Source organism: Carlito syrichta, unplaced genomic scaffold (assembly GCF_000164805.1).
Source record: "Carlito syrichta isolate Samal-C Ts95f unplaced genomic scaffold, Tarsius_syrichta-2.0.1 Scaffold281905, whole genome shotgun sequence".
In the NCBI taxonomy this organism is placed as follows: domain Eukaryota; kingdom Metazoa; phylum Chordata; class Mammalia; order Primates; family Tarsiidae; genus Carlito; species Carlito syrichta.
The window spans coordinates 92,100-119,054 of NW_007226001.1; the positions used below are offsets into that span (position 1 = coordinate 92,100).

A 26,955-nucleotide genomic window follows, 5' to 3' on the forward strand; every position below is an offset into this window, starting at 1 on the left:
CTCAGCCTCACTCATCATCAGAGAAATGCAAATCAAAACCACATTGAGATACCACCTAAGTTCAGTAAGAATTGTCATCATTAATAAAATAAAAAACAACAGATGCTGGTGAGGATGTGGAGAAATGGGAACACTTCTACATTGTTGGCAGGAGTGCAAACTAATTCAACCTCTATGGAAAACATTTTGGAGATTTCTAAAAGAACTAGAAATCAACCTTCCGTATAACCCAGCAATCTCCCTTCTGTGAATATACCTGGAGGAAATAAAATATTCTACAAAAAAGACACCTGTGCACGCATGTTTATTGCAGCAGTATTCACAATAGCAAAAACATGGAACCAACCGTGCTGCCTATCAAAAGTGAACTGGATCATAAAAAATATGGTACTTGTACATGATGGGCTGTTACACAGCCATAAAAAAGGACAAATTTTGAAGTCTGCAGCAACTTGGATGGATTTGGAGTCTATCATACTCAGTGGTCTATCCAAAAACAAAGATCTGAGTACCGCATGTTCTCACTCATAAGTGGACCCCGGAGACCTATCATAGTTCCACCAAAATCACAGTAGTGGGACACTGCTGGCGCAGAGGGTGGGGTGGGGTATATCCAGAAAGCAGCTACCTGATCCCAGGGCTGCCTGAACCTAATCCAGGTAAACTGAAGCCCCAAACTTCACCTGGACCTAATGCACGCACGTATGCAATCCTGACTTGTACTCTACAACTTTAAAATAAAAAAATAAAAAATATATATTGGTACTAAAAAGAGAAGTGATCATGAAAATTCCATAAGGGGTTTCTTTTAAAATCTCTAAAAAATTACTACTCGCATTTTTATTTTTCATTCTTACCACAATTCGTTTTTATGAATTACTTATTATATCTATTTCAGTGAGAATTTTGTTTCAGGTTCCAGTAATTGGATAAGCAATCAATACCCTGGATATTAAAGAAAATTTTCCCAAAGAAGAATAAATTTCTTTATGAATGATCCTTTGCTTTGGTGAGGAGGCATACATTTCAAAGTAAGTGTCACTGAAACTTTTTTGTCCAGATATAGTCTCTCTTAATGCCAAGAATTATTTGCTGATTATAGCCTTAGCAAACAATGCTAATACATTATAATAATTTTAAAGAGTAAAAAAAAAATTAAAAGCCTAGATTATCTTGCGATCTGTAGCCACCATCAATCAGTCCTATTTAGTGCCAACAAGACAAATGGCATCTATAGTTGGTGATGGGAGGTAGAGATAACGTTATCTCTATAAAAAGTAGCAGTGGAGGAAAGCTAAACATCTCATTGCCATAACGGAGGCAATAAAAGTAAAAGGTAAGGCAAGGTAAGAGAATGCAAGAAGTTGGTGAGGAATAGCCTTTATTTTCTTTTATTTTTCTTTAGCCTTAAAAGATCCAACGGATAACAAGGGTAGAAAGAGGGTGGAGAAGGAAGAGGAACAGGGACTAACAATGATGAGGTATTAACATTGGAACAGTGGGAAAAGTGGAGAGGTTGGAATTAGAAGACAGGACACTTGTTTCCTGGGCTCAGAGATGTTTGGGAAGGGTATTGTCTTTGTATATGCATCTTCTTAGCTGTAATACAAAAATAACAATGTAAGACAGCATGAGGAAAGTCTTTCAAACACACACTATACATTAATTCCCACTTCCAGAGCAAGCCAGGTGAAAAACATCAGCCTAAAGGGAAGTGGGTTCGAATCCTGCCACATCACCCAGACACAGATGAAGACACAGGCTACTCTGTGGATAATGGCCCCCTAAAGGCGTGTCTCTTGGAGACTTTCATAGACGATAATTGAGCAGATACTGATGACATGCATTTCTGTTGTTGTTAACATCCTGGGAAAACAATTTACAAGGGAGGTTGAGCGATGACGGGACCTGAAGGCAGGAAAACTAAGAGTAGAACGCCTATCCTTTGTATGCAGAGGCCCCAAAGAGAATGCTTTAGTTTAAACATTGAGAAGTATTGTGAAATGCCCATATGGTTCAGGGAACACTCCCTTCCCACCTCCCATCTGAGCCACAGTGACCGCCCACCCAGGGCCACATACTGCTTTGCGCTGAGTACAGCATGGCAGTGTATCACTCTGTTAGATGTGCAGATTTCCTGGTTTTGCCCACTTTATTCACCAAAATACTGATTTCAAGTGTCACTTGTTTTCTTAGTCCAGATGTCTATTTATCATTATACTTGGAGAAGCCCTTTAATTTAGATATCTGGCATTTTATTTTCCCCCCATTAATTCTCTTTCCTTCCCACAAGAATGTAAGCACCAGGAAGCTATGGACTTTATCATCTGTCGTGTTAGTGAAAGTATCCCCATTGCCTAGAAGGTACTAGACGTATTATGGGCACGGAAAAAGTTAGTGCTGATGACTGAATGAATGAAGGGAGTGGCAAAAGCCTGTTACCGTGCAGCTACAACAGACGACTGCCAAAAAGAAAACTATATGATCTTATGGTTTCCAACATACGTGGATTCAGATGAGACAAAACATTTGTCTTCCCAGGGAGGCCACAGCAACGAGCTTTGGTGGATGGTTTGCAGTGCAACTGGCAGTCTCTTTGAAGTCTGCACTACCGTCTCTTCTCCTTTCGCCTTGCCTTTAGTCTTTTTCCTTCTGCCCTTCCTTGCCTCACCACTGACTCCACAGTCTCCGTTGCATCATGGAGAGGATCTCCTTCCTGGATGGACAAGGTAGGTTCTTATTGTTCAACTAGGAACAGATTCAAGTTTTTCAAAGTGTTAAGGCATCTTAACATCTGTAACAAAAGCAACATTTCTTTTGTTACATTGATTGCATTTCTATAGCATAGTTTCTGTAGGTTATTATGCCACCAAAGTCTCTGTTGTTTTTGTATTCTTGTTACAAATGAGGAAGGCAGTGGGGAAAAGAGCAAGGTTGGAAGCTGGAGGGGTGCAGAAAAACCTGCTTAAAACATAAGCTTATCTGGAGATGGCAACTCAGAAAAGCGATCACCTGAGACCTTGTTAGCAGATTTTCTTTCAGCAGGTTAGGGATGGAGCTCAGGATTTTGCATTTTTACTAAGTAACCGTGTGGTGCATGGGTGCACACTTTGAAATGGAAATTTCTAAGAGGAATCTTCACTTTTTATCCCTGCCCTACAATCTACTGAAAACAGAACTATGCAAGAAAAAGCAAGATGACTTGGAGTCACCTGGATCTTGATTTGAAATGTGGTTCCACTAGTCCTTAAGAAATAATTCTTGCGAGGCAAGAATTATTTTAAAAATATAGAACCTCTTTAAACCTCAGTTCATATATGTATAATATACACATACTAATACAGGTATATATAGATATAATAGTATCTGTCTTATAGGATTGGTACAATAATTATTGTTATTATTATTATTTTTTTTTTTTTGCAAAGCACTTTGGCATGAGGCCAATCTTGATTTTTTTTCCCTTTTCTTTTCCCATTTCAAATTCTTCAGAATGGCATATGAGAACTCTCATGATTCGGCCTCAAATTCTATTTCAAACTTTATCTGTTCCAATTCTTGATCATTGTAATCACCTACACTCAGGCAGGTTATGATTAACATGATTTTATTTTTCAACCTCTGCATTAACCTGATTTAATTATTTCAGGAAATTCTTGCCTAGGAAGATGAAGTAGCAAATAATGATTGTTTATTGCAGGACCTTCCGAATTTGTTTATCTAAAAAAACAATTTGTTTTCATTAAGTAAATAGACTCTTCTCAGAACAATCGAACACTCAACTGGGCTCATCAAATAGTTGTTTACTCTTCAAAGATTCGTCAAAATACTCCCCTTTTGTGTCCATTAATTGTACACTATTACATTATAAACATTGCTCAGTATCATCAGACCACCTCAGTAAAAAACATGCCTGCGACTAGACCCCCAAACCATACAAATGCCACTTTTGTTTCTCCCCTTAAAAAATGCCACTAAGACTCTGTCAGGACAGTAAGTGACCTCTTAACTGCAATAAAAAATAAGCTTGTATAGCCGGGCACCTATAATCCTGGCTCCTTGGAAGGCTGAGGCAGAAGGATCGCTGGAGCCCAGCAGGTTGACTCTGTGGTGGCCAGGAGCGTGCCACTGCACTCCAGTCTGGGTGACAGAGTGAGACTCCAACTCAAAAAAAAAAAATAAGCTTGTCTTTGCAAACAGGTGATTTTACTGGTCTCTTAAGGAAATTGATAGTTGTAAATCTCTTCTAATAAAGTTTTCTAGACAAGTGTAATTATTTGTTATTTCCTGAAGGTACCATGCTTTTTAATATTCCATGTTCTGCACAATCAATTCTTTTTTTCTGTAATATTACTTCCTTTTATTTCCCTTCACAAACTCAGGCTAAATGCTCCTTCTTCTCTGAAATTTTTATTGAAACACGTTGGCAACTCAGACATAGATCACTCATGCTTCTGTGCTCCTACAGCAATTAGTAGGCCTTTTCTTTCTCTTTTTTTTTTTTTTGAGTATAAAGTCTCACTGTGTCACCCAGTCTGGAGTGCAGTGGCATGCTTATGGTGACTACAACCTCAATCTGCTGGGCTCAGGTGAACTTTTTGCCTCAGCCTTCCAAGTAGCTGGCACTATAGGCATGCGCCACCACGCCCAGCTAATTTTTTTTATTTATTGTAGAGATGAGTTCTCACCAGGTTGCTCAGGCTAGTCTCAAACCCCTGAACTCAGGCAATCCTCTCGCCTCGTCTCCCAAAGTGCTGGGATTACAGGCTTGAGCCACTGCACCGGCCAGTACCCTTTTCTATAGGAACTTATTGTCTTCTGATTACTTAGTGACACATTTTTCTTTTCCAAAGACGATGTGCTTCTTCAAAGCAGAGACTGTGCCTTACCCATCTCTATCATCAATGTCTCAAAGAATATAAAAACTTGCTAACTGATCAACAAATGCTGAATGAAAAACGTGTAGCTTAGCTATCTGTGGGAAGAAAATGAATAAATAAGTAAAATAAATATTTGTTAATAGAAACTTTAGCTTGTTTTCATAAATATTTTCTTTGCATCCTCTCATGCGGTAGTCCCCAACCTTTTTGGCATCAGAGACCATGTTCACAAAAGACAATTTTTCCGCAGGCAGTGTGTGTGTGGGTGGGAAGGCGGGTGATGCAATCAAACCTCGCTGCTAACGTCCATCTGTATTTTCAGTTGCTCCCCAGTCCAGCGTCACCACCGCGGCTACACCTCAGATTATCAGGCATTAGATTCTCATAAGGGGCGATCTAGATCCCTGGCATGCAGTCCTCAGTAGGGTTCGTGCTCCTATGGGATTCTGAAGCCGCTGCCCTGCCGCCTCTGATCTGCCAGCAAGCGGAGCTCAGGCAGTAATGCAGCGATGGGGAGCGCCTGTGAGCACAGGTGAAGTTTTGCTCATTTGCTGGCTGCTCACCTGCTGTGCAGGCCTATTCCTAGCAGGCCACGGGCTGGTGCTGTCCATGGCCTGGGGGTTGAGGGCTTCTGCTCTAGTGTTTTTTTTTTTTTTTTTTTACGTACCCCTGAGAAACGTTAGCCTCTGAAGTTGTAGCCCTCAGAGCCAGCAAAACAAGACCCTGTTGATGTCTCCATCTTCCGTCAGCAAGGTAATTTCTCATTTCCTTCTTATCTAGTCATTATTGGTGACAATTATAAGCATGAAGCTGGCCCAGGAGCAGATGGCTTTTTCCCTCTTGAGGAACATTTTACTTCCTCTGGCATCATTTAGCGCATAAATGTTGCCAGTTTCATGATCTGAAATTAAGAGAGAACGTTTTGTTTAGCCCAATCAGGCCTGTAGAAGGTCCAGGTTTTATAGTGTGAAATTATATTTAGCCAATGATGAAACTGAGGACTGAACAGTGACTTTTTTTCTTATACCCAAATTCCTAACTAAAAGGCTTGGGAGTCACTACCTAACAAGGACTTGCCAAAAAGGGTTTTATTACCCTATTACCCACACTAAGTTAGTTTTCCAACCTGACTCTGGCATAGCATCATATGACAGAGAGGAAAGGATGTTCAAATGTTCATATCAAGGGCATCAAATCACCCATGATGCAAAATATGTAATTGACAGTGGGGAAGGATACAGGCTGAACAGGGGCCATTTGGGTCACATTAAAACAGTCGCCTAGAAAAGACGTGAGAGTTCTTATTCTTCTGTAGCTGAGTTGGGCTAAATGTAAAAGTCACTTGCATTCAAAAGTGGACATTTTGTGCCCCCTCCCCACCTTCCCCACTTCTCCTCTCCTAGCTCGGCCTTGCCTGGCTGACCAGTCGTATCCAGGAGCCACTGCAGGTGCTGAAGTGGAAACAGCTGGGCAAACCAGACTCCCTGGCGATGAGCCAGTGGGCCAAGGCCGACAGCCGTGTGTCCAAAAGCTTGGGGTGGGCACTGCCCACCTCCCCTCCATCTGTGACTGCAAGGACATGGGACTACTTGAGGCTGGGTTCTGGTAATAAAAGATTGCTGCAATTATGTTTTCCCATCTGCCAAACATTGCAATTTTCTGCCACCGCATCTAAAAACACAGTGAAAGAACATTCTGTAAATTCCAAAATGTTACCTAAAATGTCAGCATGACCAAGAGACTTTGTGTCCCATCAGTGGTCACGTATCAAACATTGTTCATCTCGAGTCATGCTAAAACAGTAGCATCTCAAATCTTGCTAAAACTGCACACAGGCTTTGAACTTGGAGTGGGTGACGGGTTATGAATTTTTGGTATAAATACTGGAGTGAATTTGTGTTATTTGGAGCAGGCTTTGTGGCAGTGCTGCTGACCTGTCTCCCTATAATGTGGTTATAGAAATTAAATACTGCCTTTTCTCCCAGTCTCTGCCTCTCATATTTTAATTGGCCATGTGGGACAACAGTCAGTTTATTGGATTGGGTCATAACATTCTTACATGTTTAAACTTCAGTTGCCTTCCAAGTACTCTCCACTGGATGCAACACACCTATTGAGACATTTATCCCGTGCTCAAAACAGTCTTTGAACTCGTTGATTTTGATGCCTTTTAGTGCTTCTGCCGCTTTTTGTTTTACCTCTTTCACATTGGCAAAACATTTCCTTTTGAGCCTTTTTTCATTCAGGGAAACAAACAAGAAAAGTCACTCAGGACAAGATTGGGTGTATCAAGAAGGTGAGGCAGGGGGTCATGCCTTTTTTGGTCAAAAACTGAACACTCAGCGCAGTGTGGGCAGGTGTGTTGTCACAGTATTTGCCACAACTCGTGATGTTTCTTCTGGAAATCATGACACAGGCTTCTCAAAACTCCCAGATAAAAACTTTGGTTGATAATTTGATCTGGAGGAACAAATTCCAAGTGGACTACAAAGGGTCTGCCCTCTAAAATGCAATTCTTTTTTGCCTCCCCCTTCCGTATACCCATTGCACAGAGGAGATGGAGGCTCAATTAGAAGATGTGACTTTCGTGTGCAGGTGTCTTTTTCAGAGAGTGATTTGAATTCCTCTGGTATATTCCTAGTAGGGGGATTGCAGGGTCGTATGGGTGATCGGTTTTTCCATCTTTTAGGAATCATCAGACTGTTTTCCACAGAGGTTGTACTAGTTTGCACTCCCATGAACATTTGAATACTTAACCCTGAATGGCACTCCACATCTTTAAAATTAAAAATTAAAAAAAAAAGAAGATGTGGCTTTCCACAGGTCACACAGTACACGACAGAGTTAGTGCCAGGACCCAGAACTGCTGTTATTTTTTTTTGAGTTGAAGTCTCACTCTGTCACCCAGACTGTAGTACAGTGGCCGCTCCCAGCCACCGCAGACTCGACCTGCTGGGCTCCGGCGATCCTTCCGCTCAGCTTCCAAGTAGCCGGAATTATAGGCATGCACTACCACGCCCGGCTGATTTTTTGATTTATTGTAGAGATGAGGTCTCGCCAAGTTGCCCAGGCGGGTCTCGAACCCGCGGGCTCAGGCAATCCACTCACCTCAGCCTCCCAAAGGTGTGGGATTACAGGCTGAGCCACCGAGCCCGGCTTCTTTTGTTCTTTAATACAGATCTCTGTGAATATATTTAAGCATAATTATAGGAGAGATGTTACAGACCCTTCACATAGAATTTGATCAGTGTTTATTTTGAGGAAAGTGAGCTCAAACAGCAAGAATTTAATTGCATTCCCCATTTGAGAACAGTAATCACGAAAATAAATTAAAAGATTGAGTTCAAGATTGATTTTCTTGTCTTTGTAGCAACCACTGAAGCTTCAAGATGTTTGCAGAAAGACTTCTTCCAGAGACTGGTTTAACTTCCTCATGTTAGAGTATTAAGGACAATATTCAGTACAAAGTGGAATATTAGTCATTATATTGGGTTTGAAGTCAGACCTTTCTCTGTGGATGCTTCTACACTTTGCAAACACATTATCAGGGCAAATACATGCCCATGTAGATCATAACACATTAATAACTTGGATTGGGAGTTTGGTGACCGGCACTAGACATGACTTTCGTTTTACATATAATTTTTCAACTAACTCATAATGATTCTACATCCACTTTAAGGATACGAAAACAGGCTCAGTGGCGTTAAGAAATGTGTCCAAATAAACTCACACAGGTGTTACATGACTGAGTCTGGATTTGAACCTAGCTTGATCTGATTTCAAAGCTTCTTGTGTTTTATGATGTTGCTTTTTCTCTCATCAAATTCTAGGCCCTTGGAAGCAGGGAGGGAGAGATGGGAGACTCCTCATGGAGGGAAGGGAGATAAAATGAGTGGACAGAGCAGAGGTTTGCGGGGAAAAGAGAAAGGCTATGGCGTGTGGGAATTCCTTGGGAACAAGGTCTAAGAAGAATGGCTTCTGGTTCAGGTTCTGGTATTAACTAGCAGAACTTTGGAGATGTCACATGACTATTCTATCATTTACTTTCCATTTGGTAGAATGTAAAAGTTGAACTTGACTAACAGTTTTCTAGTAAAGTTCCATGAGTTCAAGAGATTAAAAGAGTAGCTTGGTTTCTTGGAAGGCACCATAACAAAAAGTAGAGACCACTCACATATAAAAAGTATACATATCTCTACAATATATCTTACAATAATTTAAAACATCTTTACGGGACATTTGCTATGTGCTATGAATTGACTGGGTACCCAGTAAATTGTGTACATAGTTATGGGAGGAAAACACAGTCCACACCCCTCACAGCAATTACTGTCTCGGGGGAAAACAGACTTCCAAAGAAGGATCACTGTAATAAATACGTAACTGCAAGTTGTGGTAAGTGCCAGTATTACAAGTTCAGGGCGGTCTGGAAAACGGTAATGGATGATCACAAACCAGGCGATGTGGGGACAAAATGGAAGCCCAGCCCTCACCTGTACGATGACCACTTATCTACCTCACCCCGAATCGTATCCCACATCTTTAGCATAAAATAAAAAATTAGTGTGAACCTGAGAGATTTCTGAGGAAGTGACATTTAAGCCAAGACTTAAAGGACGACCAAGAAGTAGCCAGGGAGAATATTCCAGGAAGGTCAATACGTGCAAAGCCGGGAGGTAGGAAGAGCCTGGGCTTTCGGAGAAATGTTCTGTATCAGACCTATTTGATGTGCCCACCCAATTTTCTGGGTCCTGCCAGTCCCGTCCCCACTGGTCTTGGCGGCTGTCACGATGGAGACCCAGACCACCTCCTGACACCATCAGTTGTCACACTTCTCTCGGGATGGGACAAAGCCTTGGCAGGGCCTCCATCACACTTCACATCGCAGGTTTTATATGAAGGTGCTTAAAGCGTCCAAAAAGAAGCTGGCTTCCATGTTGTAAGAACTTTTCCAGAGCATGTGTAAGGACTCCTCCAGAGCATGGAGCCAGATGGGGCCATTTTCACATGATTTTAGAAAACTAGAAAGCCCCTATTTTCTAAACGTAATTTTTTGAACAAGTGCTGACCAATCTTACTTAACGAGGGCCACGAGTGGCAGAAACTTTAGAATGCAAAACTTGGATTCAGTCTTCCGAATAAACTAATAAAGATGGGTGGTCATTGGGGTGTAGCACTTAGTTCCCAATTCCGTAGGCATAGATGCAAAGCTACGAAATAAGACATTAAAAATAGATTCTTAAAGCAAAATATAATAATAATCACATGAAGAACAAGTAGAACTTACTCCTCATTTATAAAAATCATATCACAAATTTTATTAATATAATGTATTTAATAATAGATCATAGGAGGAAAGTCATACAATCATGTCAGTAACAGCTGAAGTCCTTCTTAAGCCTGAGATGAGAAAGAAATGAGAGGCAGTGCTGCCGCTGTGTCTGCTGACAGCAGAGTCAAGAGAGCTGGTTGAGGGTGAGCTGCATTTTACCAAGCAGAGTGAACCGGGAGCAAAGCTGTGTGTGTTTCTTGGTGACCAAAGAGGACCTCAAGAATGGAAGCTTTTGCTTTTTTAAGAGGGTTTTTTTTTTCTTTTAGTTCATTTGAGTTCCTTGTAGATACTGGATGTTGGGGCCTTTGTGAGATCCATAATTAGCAATTTTTTTTTCCCATTTGGCGAGTTTTCTTCCCCATTCTGTGGGTTGTCTCCTCACTCTCTTGATGGTTTCTTTTGCTGTGAAGAAGCTTTTCAGTTTGATGAGGTCTCACTTTTGGGGGTTTGATCAAGAATTGGTTGCCTACTCCAATGGGCATAAGTGTGTCTCCTCTGCTTTCTTCTAGGATTCTTATAGTTTGGGGTTTTTTGTTTTGCTTTGTTTGCTTTTAATTTTTGTTTTAAAGATATGAGGTACGATTCAGGGTTAGGCATACCAAGGGTCATTGTGCAGGCAAAGTTTGGGCCCCACTTTGGCCCCCACTTCACCTGGTTTGAGAGCAGGGACCCTTATGGACAAGATGTGCCCCCCGCCCCCAGCAGTTTCCCACGACTGCCAATCTTGTTCTTGTAATATTGTGATAATTGTTCAGAGTCCACTTATGAGTGAGAACATGTGGTATTCAGTTCTTTGTTTCTTTGATCCATTCAGAGTTGATTTTTGTATTTGGTGATAGGTAGGGATCCTGTTTCATTCTTCTTCATGTGGTCACTTTTCCAAGGAAGATAGCCAACAAATACATGAAAAAAATGTTCAGCCTAACTAATCATCAGAGAAATGCAAATCAAAACCACAATTAACACCTAATTCCAGTAAGAATGGCCATCGTCAATAAATCAAAAAACAACAGATGCTGGCAAGGGTGCAGGAAAAAGGGAGCACTTCTACAATGTTGGTGGGAGTGCAGGCTAGTTCAGCCTCTGTGGAAAGCAGTGTGGCGATTTCTAAAAGAACTAAAAATTGACCTTCCAAACGATTCAGCAATATCTTTCCTGGGGAATATACCCAGAGGATCATAAATCATTCTCCCCAAAAGACACCTGCACATGCATGTTTGTAACTGCCCTGTTCACAATAGCAAAATCATGGAACCAACGCTATGGCCCATCAAAAGTGGACTGGGTTTTTAAAATGTGGTACATATACATGATACAGTATTACACTGCCATAAAGAAGAGCAAAGTTACGGATTCTGCAGTAAACTGGATGGAATTAGAGACCATCATACTTAGTGATCTCTCACAAAAACAAACAACTGAATACCACATGGTCTTACTCATGTTCGGGACCAGAACATTAATCACATCAACACAAGTGAGGGATTGGCAGTCGCTGGGCACTGCCACAGGAGGAGGTAACAGCATAGTGGGTACCTGGTCCTAAACCAGGGGAAGTGAGGAACAGTAGGTGGCCCAGACGTCACCTGTAGCCAGCCTACGTGTGGAGCTAATCCTGACTTGTACTCCTACATCTAAAATAAAATCAGCCGGGCTCGGAGGCTCAGCCTGTCATCCCGCGCCTTTGGGAGGCTGAGGTGAGTGGGTTGCCCGAGCCCGCGGGGTCGAGACCCGCCTGGGCAGGCAAGACCTCATCTCTACAATAAAATCAAAAAATTAGCCAGGCGTGGTAGCGCGTGCCTGTAATTCCGGAAGGCTGAGGCGGAAGGATCACCGGAGCCCGGCAGGTCGAGGCTGCGGTGACCGGGAGCGGCCACTGCACTCCGGTCTGGGCGACAGAGTGAGACTTCAACTCAAAAAATAAATAAATAAAATAAAATAAAATAAAATAAAATGACAGCTTTTGAGAACAATGGCTGAAGATTCAGTGAAGTTTCATTAGCACATTAACCGCTGAAAACCCAGGAGCTGAGGGAGGCTTAGAGGTGGCCACTGGGAGGGAGGCTTTTCTGTATCCAGAATGGCATAGAAGAGATGCCCATTGAGCAGATGTCCAGGGTACTGCTAAAGGGGTCTAAAAGTAGAACAGGTCCGCCATGGATGTCACTGACACCCAGCGGCCCTCTAATGCCTGCAAATTGTGCTGGGCATTTACAATTGTGTTATTTTTCTCAAATTGCCTTTTTCTTTTAGTCAGTCTCTGAAAAGGGTGAGACATAGCAGCCAACAAGTGTGGGAAGAGATGTGGAAACGAAAAGGGAGAAAACAGTGGCAGCTCCCAACCCAATTTCAGTCGTGTTATCAAGGTTAAATATAGATCTCATCTAACTAGAAAGAGCTTTTTGCTCTGAATGAGTCTGGAAAAACTAAGCACCATATTGGAGTGGAGTTATGTAATTCTCAGGCAGACTTGTACTCTTTAGTGCTTGAAAGTTAAAAGAGAAAATTTTAGTGGGGAAAAATGATTCCAGAAGTGATGGGACCAGCTTGATATTTCATTCAGGGGTGGAGAAAAAGAGGTCCATAAAGCAAGTTTAATTCAGAGTGGTGAAAAGAATACAATTGATTTCATGATTATACCTAACCAATTCCAGCTTGCTCGTAAATCTTTACAGACAATTTCTGGATTTTTTTTTCATTACAGACTATTTCATTCTATCCCCTAAACTTCAAAGCTAACCTTATCTATCTGTAAGGTGTACTGTATTTAACCATTTATTTTAGAGCACAGGAAAACTTGTACAAACAGATTAGTGGTAACTAAAATGGTTACCCTGGGAAAGTACACCCTTACTCTAATGAAGCTGCTTGGCGAATATTACATTTTGTTTTCGTTTTGTTCTTTCTTATTCCTCAAATTTTTTACTATATGTTTTTTTTCTTTGTCCCTTTCATTGGAAATATTCTTGTATTTATATAAGCCTATTCTAGTGTTCTAGTGGTTACCTTTAATCTTATGCTTTTATGGAGTTACTTGGTTTTCAATGTTTTTAGGCAACACCTATGAGTTTTGTATTATGAACAAGAATAAGATTAGCTAACTTCGTCTTCTTCCCTAATTTTCCCTGCCATCACCATTCAGATTTAGTCTTTAATACTATATTGGTAATGTTGAGCTTTGTATTATTAAATATGCTTAATTTCTACTGCCTGATTTATCAGCATTGAAAAATATATTTGACTCCTAGTTATTATAACAGTTGAGACAATAATGACAATAATAGTATGTAATCTATTGCATGTACATGTACTCCCATAGTGCAATAAGGACCCAACTAACAAATAAATGGAAGCAGAAAGGGGAGGCAAAGGGGAAAGCAGTCGTAGGGGAAAATGAAAAGTAGCCAAACAAACACACATAAAACATGTTCCACATCATCAGCAATCAGAAAAACATAAATTAAGCTCACAATGAGATAGCGTCTTATATGTACCAAATTGGAAAATAGGGAAATCTCAGATAATATCCAGTATTGGCATGGATATGAACACCTAGATGTCTATACTTTTTTTGGCAGAAATGTAAATTAGCACAACTTTGCACCAACACTTTTGTGGGGGTATCAATTGGCATAAAACAATAATAACAACAGCTTATTTTCTAAATTGTAAATGTACTTGCTATATGACACAGAGATTCAACTCCCACAATGATTCAGTAGTGAAACCCTTGCACATGTATATAGAAAGACTGTACAAAATGTTCAATGCAGAATACTCTGTAAAATCTTAAAACTAGACACAAGTGTCAATTAATGCCAGAAAGGATTAAAAAGTTGTATAGTCATATACTATATTTTAGCAGTGCAAATGGGTGAAATACAACTATATGGAAAGACAAGGTAAAATCTTCTAATATAATGTACGACTTTTTATGTGAATGTTTTTGTACAGTAGGAGCCCACTCACTTTCATTTTTTAAAACTTGCCACAAGTAGCAATATGCTATTTGTTGTATATGTGGCAAAATGCTAAAGAAAAGCAAAATAATGATAAACCCAAAGCTGAAGGTAGTGCAGACTTCGAAGAATAAGGGGTTTGAAGGGTAATGGTAATATTTTCTCTCTTAAGGAAGGTGTATGGATATTCTTTTTACCTCCATTCTTTATAAAGATTATGAATGATCTTTAAATCTATCTACAGTCTTGGTCCATTAGTACTGCCATAACAGAATTCTACAGACTGGATGGTTTATAAGCAGTAGCCATTTATTCTCACTGTTCTGGGAAGTCGGAAAACAAGGCACCAGCAGATCCAGCGTCTGGTGAGGGCCTGTTTCCTGGTTCACAGGGGGTGACTTCTCGCTGTGTGCTCATATGAGGGAGGGGACCCCGTGCTCTGTAGCATCTGTCTCATAAGGGCACTAATCTCATTCACGAGGCTCCACTCCTACGATCTAATAACTGCCCAAAGACTCCACTTCAAATGCAATCACTTTGGGGATTTGGCTTCAACACATGAATGTTGGAAAGACATAACATCTCAGCCTGTAGCAATAACATTTAGTGTGATAATATACTCATTTATTAAAACCCCAAATAAAAATCTTAAACATTATTGGTGAGAAAAGAAATGCAAATTAAATAAATACGTTTTAACTTCAACCAGCACAGATAAACAAAAAAAAAATGATAATGTTTGCAAAGGTAGTTGAAAATATTTTTTTCCTATACTGCCAAAGGAAAAGTAAATCAATAATCATTCAGGGAAACAACTTTAGAATATCCTTTGATTCAGAAGATCTACTTTCAGAAAATTACTTAAACAAGTTCATCAAGGCTGCACATAAAAATTTCTACAAAAGATATTCAGTATGGCTGCAAGATAGTAGACCCAATCTAAATATCCAGCTGCCAAGAATTACATCAGCTACAGTAACTCCATGCAACAGACTTCTATGTATACATTAAAAATAATGTTTGTGAAATATATTTTATTACATGAAAAAGGTTCACCATACATCGTGAAATAAAAATACAGACTACAAAGCTATTAAGGCTGATTTTATGTGAATTTGGAAAGTTCTTCCTTTTAGGTTTCTGCTCAAATATCATATTAATCATGTAATAGGTCATATTTCACACTTCTTCCTGTCTCATTTTCTTTACTTAGCTCTATCTTTTCACATTTCACTTCTCATCAATTGACATACTTATTATTTATCTTTCCCATTTGAATGCTGGCTTTCTAAGAGCAGGGATTTTTGGTGGTGGTGTTGTTGTTCACAGCTATACCCTACTACCTAAAGTTGTTTAGTAAATAATTAATTAATAAAAACACATGTCTATATTTATATACCCAAATATAAACAATGATTATCTCTGGCTAAAGACGCTTTGGGTGATTTTTAGAGGATCTGTTTTTCTATATTTTTCAAACATTTTTTTGCAAGGAATATGTACTACTCTAAGAATCAGAAATAGAAAAAAATGCTTTTTTAAGCCCTCACTTACTTTAAGGCAAAATTTCCCCCTGTATCTTCTGTTTTCTGGTACTGTACCCGATCAGATACCACTCATCTCCATGTAAAATTCCTTATAATATATCAAGCAGTTATTCTTTCTCCTTGATAGCCCCCTCCCCACCATTATCCCACCTCCATTGCCTGAGTGTCTAAAATTCACGTTTTTCACCATCATGATTACGTTCATTAATTGCTCTTCTTTCTGTGATGAAGCTAAAGTCACCAGGCAACGGTTCTCTCATCTTTAAGAGCAAGCTAAAAAAGGTGGAGCAATTTAGTTTTTTTATGTTAATCATTTTTTAGAATTTTTACTTATTTATTATAGAGATGCGGGGTACAATTCAGGGTTAGGAATATAAACATTGATCATGCAGGTACCCTTGTTGATGAGGCATGCCCCTCCCTCCCCTAGCAGTTTCCCTCAACTGCCAGTCCCACCTCCCCTCCCGACAGTTTCCTTCTACTGCCACTCACTTTCTTATAGCATTATAATTGTTCAAGGTCATCTTATGAGTGAGAACATATGGAACTCAGTTCTTTGTTTCTGTGATAAATCACTGAGTGTGTCTAGATTTCATGTTTAAAATTCATGTTTTTCACCATCATGATTGTGTTCATTGATTGCTCTTCTTTCTACGATGAAGTTAAAGCCACCAGGCAACGGTTCTCTCATCTTTAAGAGCAAGCTAAAAAAGGTGGAGCAATTTAGTTTTTTGTTTTTTTAACGTCAAACAAGAGTAAGCTGCTTTGTGGTGCTGTGCACTCACTTTACTCTATCCTCTGTGTATATACATACATAGGTACTTGCTAACTGGTTCACCTTCAACTTTCTTTTAAGTTGAAATTATTTATCTCTTTATAAAAGATCAGATGTGGAGTCTAGCATTTAGGGCTTCTTAGGAAAGCATTTGTTTACTTTATTCATTTTTAAATGCTTCTAATCCTCTGTGTGTAAAACAACCTTTAAAAGCATCTAGAAATGAGTCAATTAAGGCATGGAGTTCATTAGTTTCTATTTGTATTCTGTATCATGGTTAAGAATAAATGGGATAATCTGTTACTGAAATAGAATTACAGTGAAATTTATAAAAATTTAAAAAAGCATTATCATTTAGTTTCTCTCTATGCATATATAAATAGAAATACTATTTCATGTTTTCAAATAATGTGCCTGCCTTATGTTTACATTTCTCTTCTAAGTACTTAGCATCAATTAAATCGGATCACCATAAGTTAATTTCTTCCTGGATTCAAAACATCTTTTCTAATGAGGGAGATATGGCTAGAGGTGTGAGACAGAAAGTATCCTTTCTTGTATCAACTTATATCTCTGTAGATCTTTCCTCTGAGTTCTGTATACATATATCCACCTGCATGCTTGGCATATTTTCTTGGTTGTCTCTGGAATCACATACACACAGACCCCAAACTGAATCCATAGTTTCCACTCCAAGCCACTTGCTTCCTCCCCTTGAGTTTAAGACAAATTGAGAAACAAGATAAAGAAAGGACAGGTGGAAACCAAATATGGTTGATCCACATTCTCAGGAATCCAGGTCTCCAGGGTTCTCTAGTGCCTTCCTATAGTGCCGTATGTGTTCCACTCAGTTGTCTGAAAGAAGACAGCATGGGGAATCTTATGTCTCTAGTGTGTCTACCAAGAAGTGAAAAACATCATTTCTGTTCATGTTTTATTGACCAAAGTAAGTCACATGGTTGTGTCTAATGCCAGGAAGTCATCTTCCCAGAAGGAAAAATGAAGGCGAGATCTTGGTGATCAGTAGAATGGCTTCAACAAGCAGCAACCTAGACAATATCCTTCTCTTTATTGACTTGGTGCAATGTGCTTTCATTATCCCCACACCTGTCATCTCGCTCTGTATTCTCCTCCCGGCTGAGGCCTAGGAGGTGAAGTATTTGAAAATAAAGTGGACCCAAGGAGATTCTTCACCTGGTTTTACCCTTTTTCAATCATTCTCTCATTCCTACCACAGCCCTGGAATAGTTTTTTTCCCCTTCTTTATGGGGCTGTAACTTCTCTGATTTCATGGACTATATTTTTGCCTGAATAAAGTTCTTCTTATCTATGATTTATGCTCCAGTCCATTCTCCATGCCTCATATTTTTTTAAAAAAATTAGGATTAAGAAAATCACTTTCTCTCTTAAGTAAACCTAGCTTTCAAGGCTATGACTTTAAATATACTTAGAAAGAAATCTCATTTCAAACCCAAATTAGGGTAGTTATCCCTTTGTGCTAGGCAAGAACTGATTTCCTAAAGAAAATAAATATTATTGTTTTAATATATGAGAAGTTACAGGACAATAGAGTTTAGAGGAAATTGAGAAGACATCATATAATATTTTTTAACATTCCTTCTGCTGCACCTGTGTTTCCTGCAGAGCTACCAGATGCATGAAGGTGGGAACCAAATTGTTTGGCATGACATTGCTAAGCCAAAATATTATTTGGAAAAAATGCAGTGGGTCACTAAATCATTATTTACATGAGTATGTTAGTGATTTTGGATAAAATAAGGAAGAAAACATTCGAACTTTCAATATTATCTAAGATTTTTAAGTTATTCTAAAAAAAATAAAAGACTGACCAAGTGCCTTGGGCAAGTAAGGAACTCGCTGTGGTGAAGAAAAAGTTGAGATGCACAGAAGCCCAACTGGGACTCTAGGGACAAGCTCAGGGGAGAGAGACTCTTTTGAGAGAGCGATTCACTGGACATCTTCCCACCGACATTGGAAGATTGCCCTAGATTTCTTGAGAGGGAAGGGGTGGGGGGAAAAGCCGCTTGCCTAGCAGTGTGCGTCTGGAGAGATGCACTCCCCCTGCACCATCCATGCAGGGGTGGCTCAGGGAGGCTTTGCCAGCTTAAGGGCCACCAGGTAGTGTAGCAGAGCCAATAGCTTGGATGGAGAACGGTCATGACAGGGACAACCATAGCGTCCCTGCAGCACTTTCGAGGCTAAGAATTTGGTCTCACTGATCTTGATTCAAAATCCACAAGGGACTACAACAGATATTAAGAGGAGCTTGGAGTCCCCCTGTGATGAGTTCAAGGGCCAGAGATCCTCAGGATTACGACCCACACTTGGAATCGTCCCCAAGACTTGAAAGACCTCCGCAAGAAAGGCTCGCGTGTTGAGGCTAATCACTGCCTCCTGGCAAGTCTTCTCTCAGACACTGGACGCTTCAGATAAACAGCTAGGTCTCTTTGTAAGAGGGAAATCTTATAAAACGTTTTCAGGGACTGTCCTGAGAAAGGGTTCTATGACTGCTCACTGAAACTGAGAATAAATTTCCTAGGATTTATCTCTTAGCCACCAGAGGTAGTCTACATGTAAACACTTTAATGACATTGTCTAAAATTGACATGAGTTAAGTTTCAACTTTCGGTCTGTGATTGCATGAGAGATTTCATCTAAATCCTCCAATATCCAGTTCTCTGCTGTGCTGTCATTGGTGAAAACTGTCCCGTAATTGAATTTGAAAGGTTTTTTTTTTTTGTCTAAATGGTCATGGGCCTTAGTATTAAAAAAAATTTTCAAATGGTTCCAATCATTAAGGTAAAATCTCCCACTGTTTTCCAGAAGCCTATACTGGCATATTTATTTTATGTTTCTCTATGGAGAAATAAGCCTTATTTTATGTATGCTAATTTTCTATTTGTAGCGTTATTAATATAAATGACAATTATGTAAAATCATCATATAAAAAGTGATTGCATTCAATAACTTTCTAATCTACAAATTGTCATCTCTTTGTTATTGTTGTTGTTGTTGTTTTTGTGTGTGTGTCATCTCTTTAAAATAACAAACAAGCACTAGAAAATGAAAAGTATTGCAGAGCATGAGTTTCTGAAGGATGATCAAGTAAGACAAATAACTGTAGAGGTGAGTATAAAACAATTTATTTGGAGTAGAGTTGCCAGATTTAGCAAGAAAAATATAGGATATCCAGCTAATTTTGCACGTTGCAAATGTATATGGAGCCTGGCTAGTGGTGGTGCCCCTGATAAGTTTTCTAAGTTCACCTACAAAGGCCAGGGCTGACTCAGAAAAAAATCCACCTAGAAAAATTATTCCTTGTTTATCTTAAAATCCAATTTAACTGAGTGTCTTGTATTTTATCTAGTAACTTTAATTTGGTGAAGCTAGCTGCTTGACATGATGCTAAAAATGCTCTCGTCATTTTTCATCCTTTATTATCCTTGACATTGGGCTTGTTTATAGTGAGGCATTGCTATTATGATCATTTTGCATAATGCTGACAGGTGTATGGATTGGAGGAGAGGATTTGTTGTGAAGTGTCTTGGTGTGGTGCAGCTCAGGATTTTGCCAGTGAACCACGTTGGAAGAAATGCCCAGCGTCTTGCAGAGTTCCCTCCCCAAACACAGCTCTTCACTCCGGCGCACAGTGAGAGAGAAGAGTCATCATGGAGGTGTATCGACTTACTTCTACTTACATCCTGGAAATTCAGAGCTTTGCAACTTGACAGTAGCCGGGGCTTGTACTTGAGGACCAGAATAAATGTTCTCACTTCATCAGTAGGCTCAGGGAATTTAGATCAATTTAACCATCCCTCTCATGTATCTGGTAAAGACAGGAATAAACTGCGAAGCCTCTTGAATTCTTGTTTTGTTTTGTTTTTTTTTTGAGTTGGAGTCTCACTCGGTCGCCCAGACTGGACTCGGTCGCCCAGACTGGTCAACCTGCTGGGCTCCAGCGATCCTTCCGCCTCAGCCTTCCGAGTAGCCGGAATTACAGGCATGCGCTACCACACCCAGCTGATTTTTAGATTTATTGTAGAGATGAGGTCTTGCTGCCCAGGCGGGTCTCGAACCTGCCGGCTCAGGCAATCCACTCACCTCAGCCTCCCAAAGGCACAGAATTACAGGCTGAGCCACCGAGCCTGGACTCTTGAATTCTTAAAGGGCAGAGATCACCATTCAGGGAAGGTGCTGCCTTCATTTGGTTTGATTATTTGTGGTGATAAAAACCATATGTATTCATCTCTTAGTCTGCTGTAGGCACGGGATAAATGAATCAGAGGCATTATTTCCTTATTTTCTCAGCATTCTCATCAGGGAGGTATTAGCATCTTCATTTTGTAAATAAAGGCAAATCATTCATCCCTGGGTCATGCAACTGTCAAACTCAAAGCTGGATTTCAAACCATGTTCGAATATTAAAACTTGTATCTTAACCACCACATTGTACTTCTCGCCATATTTGCTTGTGTGTTGAGTTTATCACAAAGCATGAGATGGCTGCCAGCAAAGCTTTCACAATAAATCCCTTTACCTCCAAGTTACAGCCCCTTTCCCAAGACGCCAGGCGTTTGAAGGTGTGCTCACTCAGCGCTCAGACGTATTCCTCTAAGGCACTAGGAAAAATTAAACAGAACAGATTTTTTTTTTTTTTTTGCCTGAAATGAGTCACATTTCCTGTCGATTGATGGGTCTAGCAGTGTGTCCCTCTTGGTAACCAAATTACTATTATTTGATATCTTCCCCTCAAGGCCAAATTTCTAAAGAAGATTACAGGCCCAGGTGGCTCACTGCTTGGCAGAGGTGCTGAAGATGATTTGATATTAATCACACTCCAGGAAGAATAATACACATCTTACATAAAAATCGCAAATCTAAGATCAGGAGTTGAGGGGAAGGGGAAGTAATGAGAGCATAGCTGAAGAAGACATTGAGAAGTGACCAAAGTAATTTGGTCACTTTTGGGTTTCAACAGCTACTGAGATTAACCTATGGAATAGTCTCTCTTTCTCCAAGAAACTAAGGCAGAAATGCAAATCATCTTTTTTCCCCCAGCATCCTCAGAAGAATAGTCTAGATTAGAAAACTGAGACACAAGGGAATTCATTTGATCTAAAGTATTTGTTTCCTTTTTTTTTTTTTTTTTTGAGTCGGAGTCTCATTCTGTTCCCCAGGCTGGAGTACAGTGGCCGCTCCCGGCCACCGCAGCCTCGACCTGCTGGGCTCCGGCGAGCCTTCCGCCTCAGCCTTCCAAGTAGCTGGAACTACTGGCGCGTGCTACCACACCTGGCTAATTTTTTGATTTATTGTAGAGATGAGGTCTCACCAAGTTGCACAGGCAGGACTCGAACCCGCAAGCTCAGGCAATCCACTCACCTCGGCCTCCCAAAGAGCAGGATTACAGGCTGAGCCACCGAGCCCGGCTAAGTATTTGTTTTCTTTTGTGGGAATGCTATTGCCTTTAAGTCAGGAAAATAAAGATGAAAAAAGAAACACAATGAAAGCACAATTTGTGCTATTTTTTATTCTATGTTACTGTTGACATTTTGTCTACCCTGGGCATCATTATGCCAAAAAAGAGGCTCTGACATTAACTTTTGGCAAGATATGTTTCATGTTTTTGATTGTTGCATTAAATGTGACCCACTGGCCGAAAGTCTTGATGTATCTCTGCTGCTTTGGCTACAATTACTATGACTGGTTTAACCAGTGAAGTACTTTATTGACATCATGATCTCACATTCCTTTGAAGAAGTTTATCAGGTAAATCAGTGTTATTTTTAGTTATTCTGTAAATGAAAGCTACTTCTATTAATAAACTTTCAAAATAGAGTCCAACATTCGTTAAAGATAATACATACCATGTTGAAACAGCATAAAATCAAGAGTCAGAAAATTTTTTTTAGAGTCTAAACTCTGCTATTACCTATCTGTACAACCTTGGGACTTACTGACCCTGCAAAATGAGAAAGCTGGATTAGAAACCTTAGCATCCCATCCATACGTAACATCGGGTGGCACTTATACAAGGGATTACCATTTGTCTAATTCCATTCAGCCCACAATGAGCACTTGCTGAATGCCAGGCACCAACACGTTCTGCTCCTAGGGGAGCAAATGCTGCCAGAGCGGCAGGGTCTACCAGGCTTCCGGCTCAGGAAATGACTAAGGCCTCTAGCCCACTGTTTGCACTGTTGTTTTGGCAGCCTTCCTCCGTCGTTTTAAAAGTGCTGACCTCTAAACCGAACTTATAAGAGCTCGTACAAAAAGAGCTTGAAAACTTTGCAGGAGCCTCTTGACAATTCAAGTCACTGAGATGTCTGAACATGGAGGTTGTGCCTTAAATATGCACATGGCAGGAGTTCAGTTAATACTGAATGGATACAAATACTGATTTTCTCTGGGATAATAGTTTCACTTTTGACTAAATTTCCAAAGATGGAAGCATCTTCTTCATGTTTGGCAATATTATCCATATATTATAAAAATATGAGAAACAGTAATATTAATATGCTATGTTTATATAATTTTTTATGGCTTTGACCTCTCATTTACATTGTCTTATTTCTTTCCCACTGAAACTGGGTGGAACTGGCAAGGTAATCATTATATTCTTTAATTTTTTTTCAGGAAAAAATCAAGGTGCTTAGTGTCTAAATTAGCTGCCCAAGGGTCTGCAACACTATGTGGCAAGAGAGTACAAAACACACTTTTTTTTTTTTGAGTTAGGATCTTACTCTGTCGCCCAGACTGGAGTGCAGTGGCATGCTTCCGGCCACCACAGTCTTGACCTGCTGGGCTCCAGCGATCCTTCCGCATAGCCGGAACTACAGGCACGCGCTACCACGCCCGGCTGATTTTTTGATTTATTGTAGAGATGAGGTCTCACCAAGTTGCCCAGGCAAGTCTCGACCCCGCAGGCTCAGGCAATCCGCTCACCTTGGCCTCCCAAAGCGCTGGGATTACAGGCTGAGCCACTGAGTCCGGCTAAAACACACTTATTATTATTTTCTGCCACACCATTATGCCCTTAACAAAATTTCAGTCTGTTACTAAATGAGAGAATGAACCCAAAAGGCAAGGAACAGTGGGAGTGCACCATAAACTTTGTTTTTCCCTCTTTCCTCTCTTGCTTCTCATGTGGGAAGGCAGGAAAGTTGAGTAACATGATTTGCTTTTTCCCCCTTATTTTTTATTTTAAAGGTGTGGGATACAATTCAGGGTTAGGTACATAAGTGATCATCGTACAGATAAAGTTTGGGAGGCTTTATCGATGTTATCCAACCCCTAGCAGTATCCCACTACTGCCAATCCCTTTCTTACAGTATTATGGTAAATGTTCATTGACTGAGTGCTGACCCACAGCTAGGTACTATGCTGAGGCTGGAGATACAAATGCAGTAAAATACAATCCTTGCCTTCCAGTTGCTTATTCTACAGTACAGAAGACAGACTGGTAAACAGGACATACTTCCAAAAATGTGATACCTACCAGAAGGTCTTCCTGAGAAGTGAAGAGATATCAACCCATTCTTAAGTGAGTCTCAAAGACTAACCAAGGAAGTAACTAGCCAAGCAGAAACTCAGCTTTGGCAAGGCTGGGGTGGTTTAAAATATGCCCACAATTTTTTTCAACAGTCCCTCAATAAGCAGAGCTTAATTTCTCTCCCTTGAGTGTAGGCTGGACTTAATAAATAGAATATGGCCAAAATGATAGCATTCTACTTCCAAGACTCATTCAAAACTAGTTCATAAAAGACATGTGGTTTCTGCTTTTCTCTCTTGGGTCACTTATTTTGGAGGAAGTCAGCCATCCATCATCTTGTCAGAACATTCACAGCCATGTGGCAAGGTCTACTTGATAAGGATCTGAGGTCTTTGACAATGGTTGTCAAGAAACGAAGGCCTGCTGCCCACAGCCATAGGCATGAGCCATGTTGGAAGTGAATTCTCCATCTCCAGGTGAGCCTTTGGATGACAGCAGCTCTGGCCAACGTCTTGATTTTAACCTCATGAGATACCTCAAGCCAGATCGTCCAGTAAAGCTGGTTTGAGATTCTTGAACCATAGAAATTGTGAGATAATAAATATTTGTTGCTTCAAGCTGCTAAGTTGGTTAACTTGTTATTCAGCAATAGATAGCTAATACATGGAGAATGGGAGAGGAGGTTGAGAAAATGTTCTAAGCAGAGGGCAGAGCAGGCACAGAGTTTTGGAAGGGGGCACAGTGTACTTGAGGGCATTGGAAGCAGATAAGTGCCTGGACACTGGGTTTGAAGGGGATGAAGAGGGTGGAGTGAGGTAAGCAGATCATGAGAGTTCTTATAAGTATGAAAAGGAGTTGTTCCTGTATTTTTAACATTTACAAAAGAGAAAACTCTTGAGGGGAGACTATAATTGCGGTATGTTATATATTCTTCCCTTTTCGGTAATAGCATACTCTCTCTTTGGCTAAAACTCTTAATTAAGTGCACAGTAGTTGTATACTAACTCAAAAGATTGGAAGCCACGAGTACCATGGACCCTGGACACAGGAGCTTAAAGGCCAGTATAGCATATAGTTCTCTCATCAGGGGGAGGAGTGGTGGTAGCTGGTGGCTTCATTTGGGAAACTCCTTTGAAGCCTTGCACATTCCGTCTCCCACAGAAGCTTTGCACTCAAGGGAGGGCAGGGGAGCATGGGCTTGATCAGCTTCAGTTATCTTGGAGGCACTCAAGAGTTAGAAATGAAGTGGCATTCCTTCTGGTCAGCTACTGTGTGAAGTGCCCAGGGGAGAGTAGTCGTCAGATTGCTCTGCCTTTATGTGATTTTACCATCATGGCAAAAGTGGGCAGTGCTATAATAAGTTCAAAATAATGGTTGAAGCGATCGTGTAAATGGCACTAGCCCTCCTCATCTCTAAAGCTTGCCCTCACGTTTGTCAGGTCCACACCTTTAGGTCGTTAAGTTGGGCCATCTGATAAGAATTCAGTTGCTAGCTTAGGTATGCATTTTCTTTCTCTGGTCATTTTTTCAAGTGTTGCTCATTTAAAGGACAGCCATTTTGGAAGTCCAAGTCCCAGCTCAAGTGTCCCACGAGAAGGCCTTTAGTGTGTATGTTGGGAAAGCAGTTCAAGTTGGACAGCACATCTCTCACTCTAAGGGGGAAATTGTTCCTCAATCTCTGCCCATTGTTGTCCTTTAACAAAGAAAGTCCAATGACCCCAGATCTTCCAGTTTTTCCATAGAAGCCGGGATTTACATCTGTATGTGAAATTTCAGATAATCGTTTAGTGACTGAAACTGTGCACATTCAATTTGTAAAGTGCGGTGCATGTGAGCACTGAACAAGCAAAGATCAATCAAAACAAATAACATGAGAGTTGCATGCAGTCCGTAGGCTGCTGGTACTGCATCAAGAATAATGCGAGAGCCTTGTCTCCCCAAAACTCATCTCCAACAGCCAGTGTCCCAACTAAAACTCAATTCTGTCTGAAACTCTTCATTGGCTTCTCCTTGCTTAATCCCCTGGTATGTGAGGCCCGCCATAAACTGACCTTTCTTCCTTCTTCAGCTTTTGGTCTTGTCACTCTCTCAGTTATTGGCCAGTCACGTGTCTTGCCTAGAACAGTTCAGGTCTATAAACGTCTGAGGACCCCACTTGATTTAATACTTGTCCAGATTTCTGCATTTTATTGAAGTGTTGTTACTAAGAGTTGCATTAAAATAAGCTGGAATGGGTTTGCCCCATACTGTACTTCCATCTTTTGTCACGTCTAATCTAGTAATGATGACTTGCATATATCTTAAAGAGTGGTCTCTTCATAACACAGGGCTAGATCTGAAAAGTAACCAGCCATCCTCCTCTGACCAAGCTTTTCCAGGTACAATAGTGCTATCGCCTTCCTTTCAAAGACACTATGCAGTGTATTCATTAATAAACAAACAATATGGCTAGGGATAGTTCACACCTCTGAACTCAGTGGGTAAAGGGAGAAGTAGTCAATGTTGCCAGCCACTTGAACTGACTCAGAAACTGATTAAACTCAAACATGTAAGTCAAGATTATTCTATGTATGTATATTTTTAACTTAAAGGTAAATAAATCATTTATTTGTTGTTGTTTTATTTTTGAAATAATTTTATTTTTGAAAATAGTTATGGAATAGTTATGTGGCAGATCCGCCAATCTCATAATAGTAACAATAATTTTAAGTCAATATAAACTATTTCAAATTATATAATTGTAAGCCATTTTAGCATCCTTTTTCTAAAATATGTTCAAAATTGGACAATAAATTCTATGATCACTTTACTTTTCTTTGTACACAATCTATGCAAAATAACTTGTAATCTGCTCCACACACTAAACTGTTTCTCCAACTCCAGGTTCCTCTATAGAGCATGACATCATTCTCACCTCAACACTGTCTTGACTTTCCTCAGAGCTCAGGC

At 40.2% G+C, this 26,955-nt stretch overlaps 2 long non-coding RNA genes across 2 annotated transcripts; one reads left to right on the plus strand and one right to left on the minus strand.

The window, feature by feature from the left end:
* Positions 1–1,375: 1,375 nt before the first annotated feature.
* LOC103254485 lies at positions 1,376–5,773 on the minus strand. Its single transcript, XR_503957.1, has 3 exons — positions 5,548–5,773; positions 2,506–2,794; positions 1,376–1,599 (listed from the first exon to the last, which is right to left on the minus strand). It is a non-coding gene; the product is annotated as an uncharacterized LOC103254485 (long non-coding RNA).
* A 13,793-nt stretch (positions 5,774–19,566) lies between these two features.
* Positions 19,567–20,380, plus strand: LOC103254486. The gene is made up of 2 exons (XR_503958.1): positions 19,567–19,643; positions 20,024–20,380. It is a non-coding gene; the product is annotated as an uncharacterized LOC103254486 (long non-coding RNA).
* Positions 20,381–26,955: the final 6,575 nt, after the last annotated feature.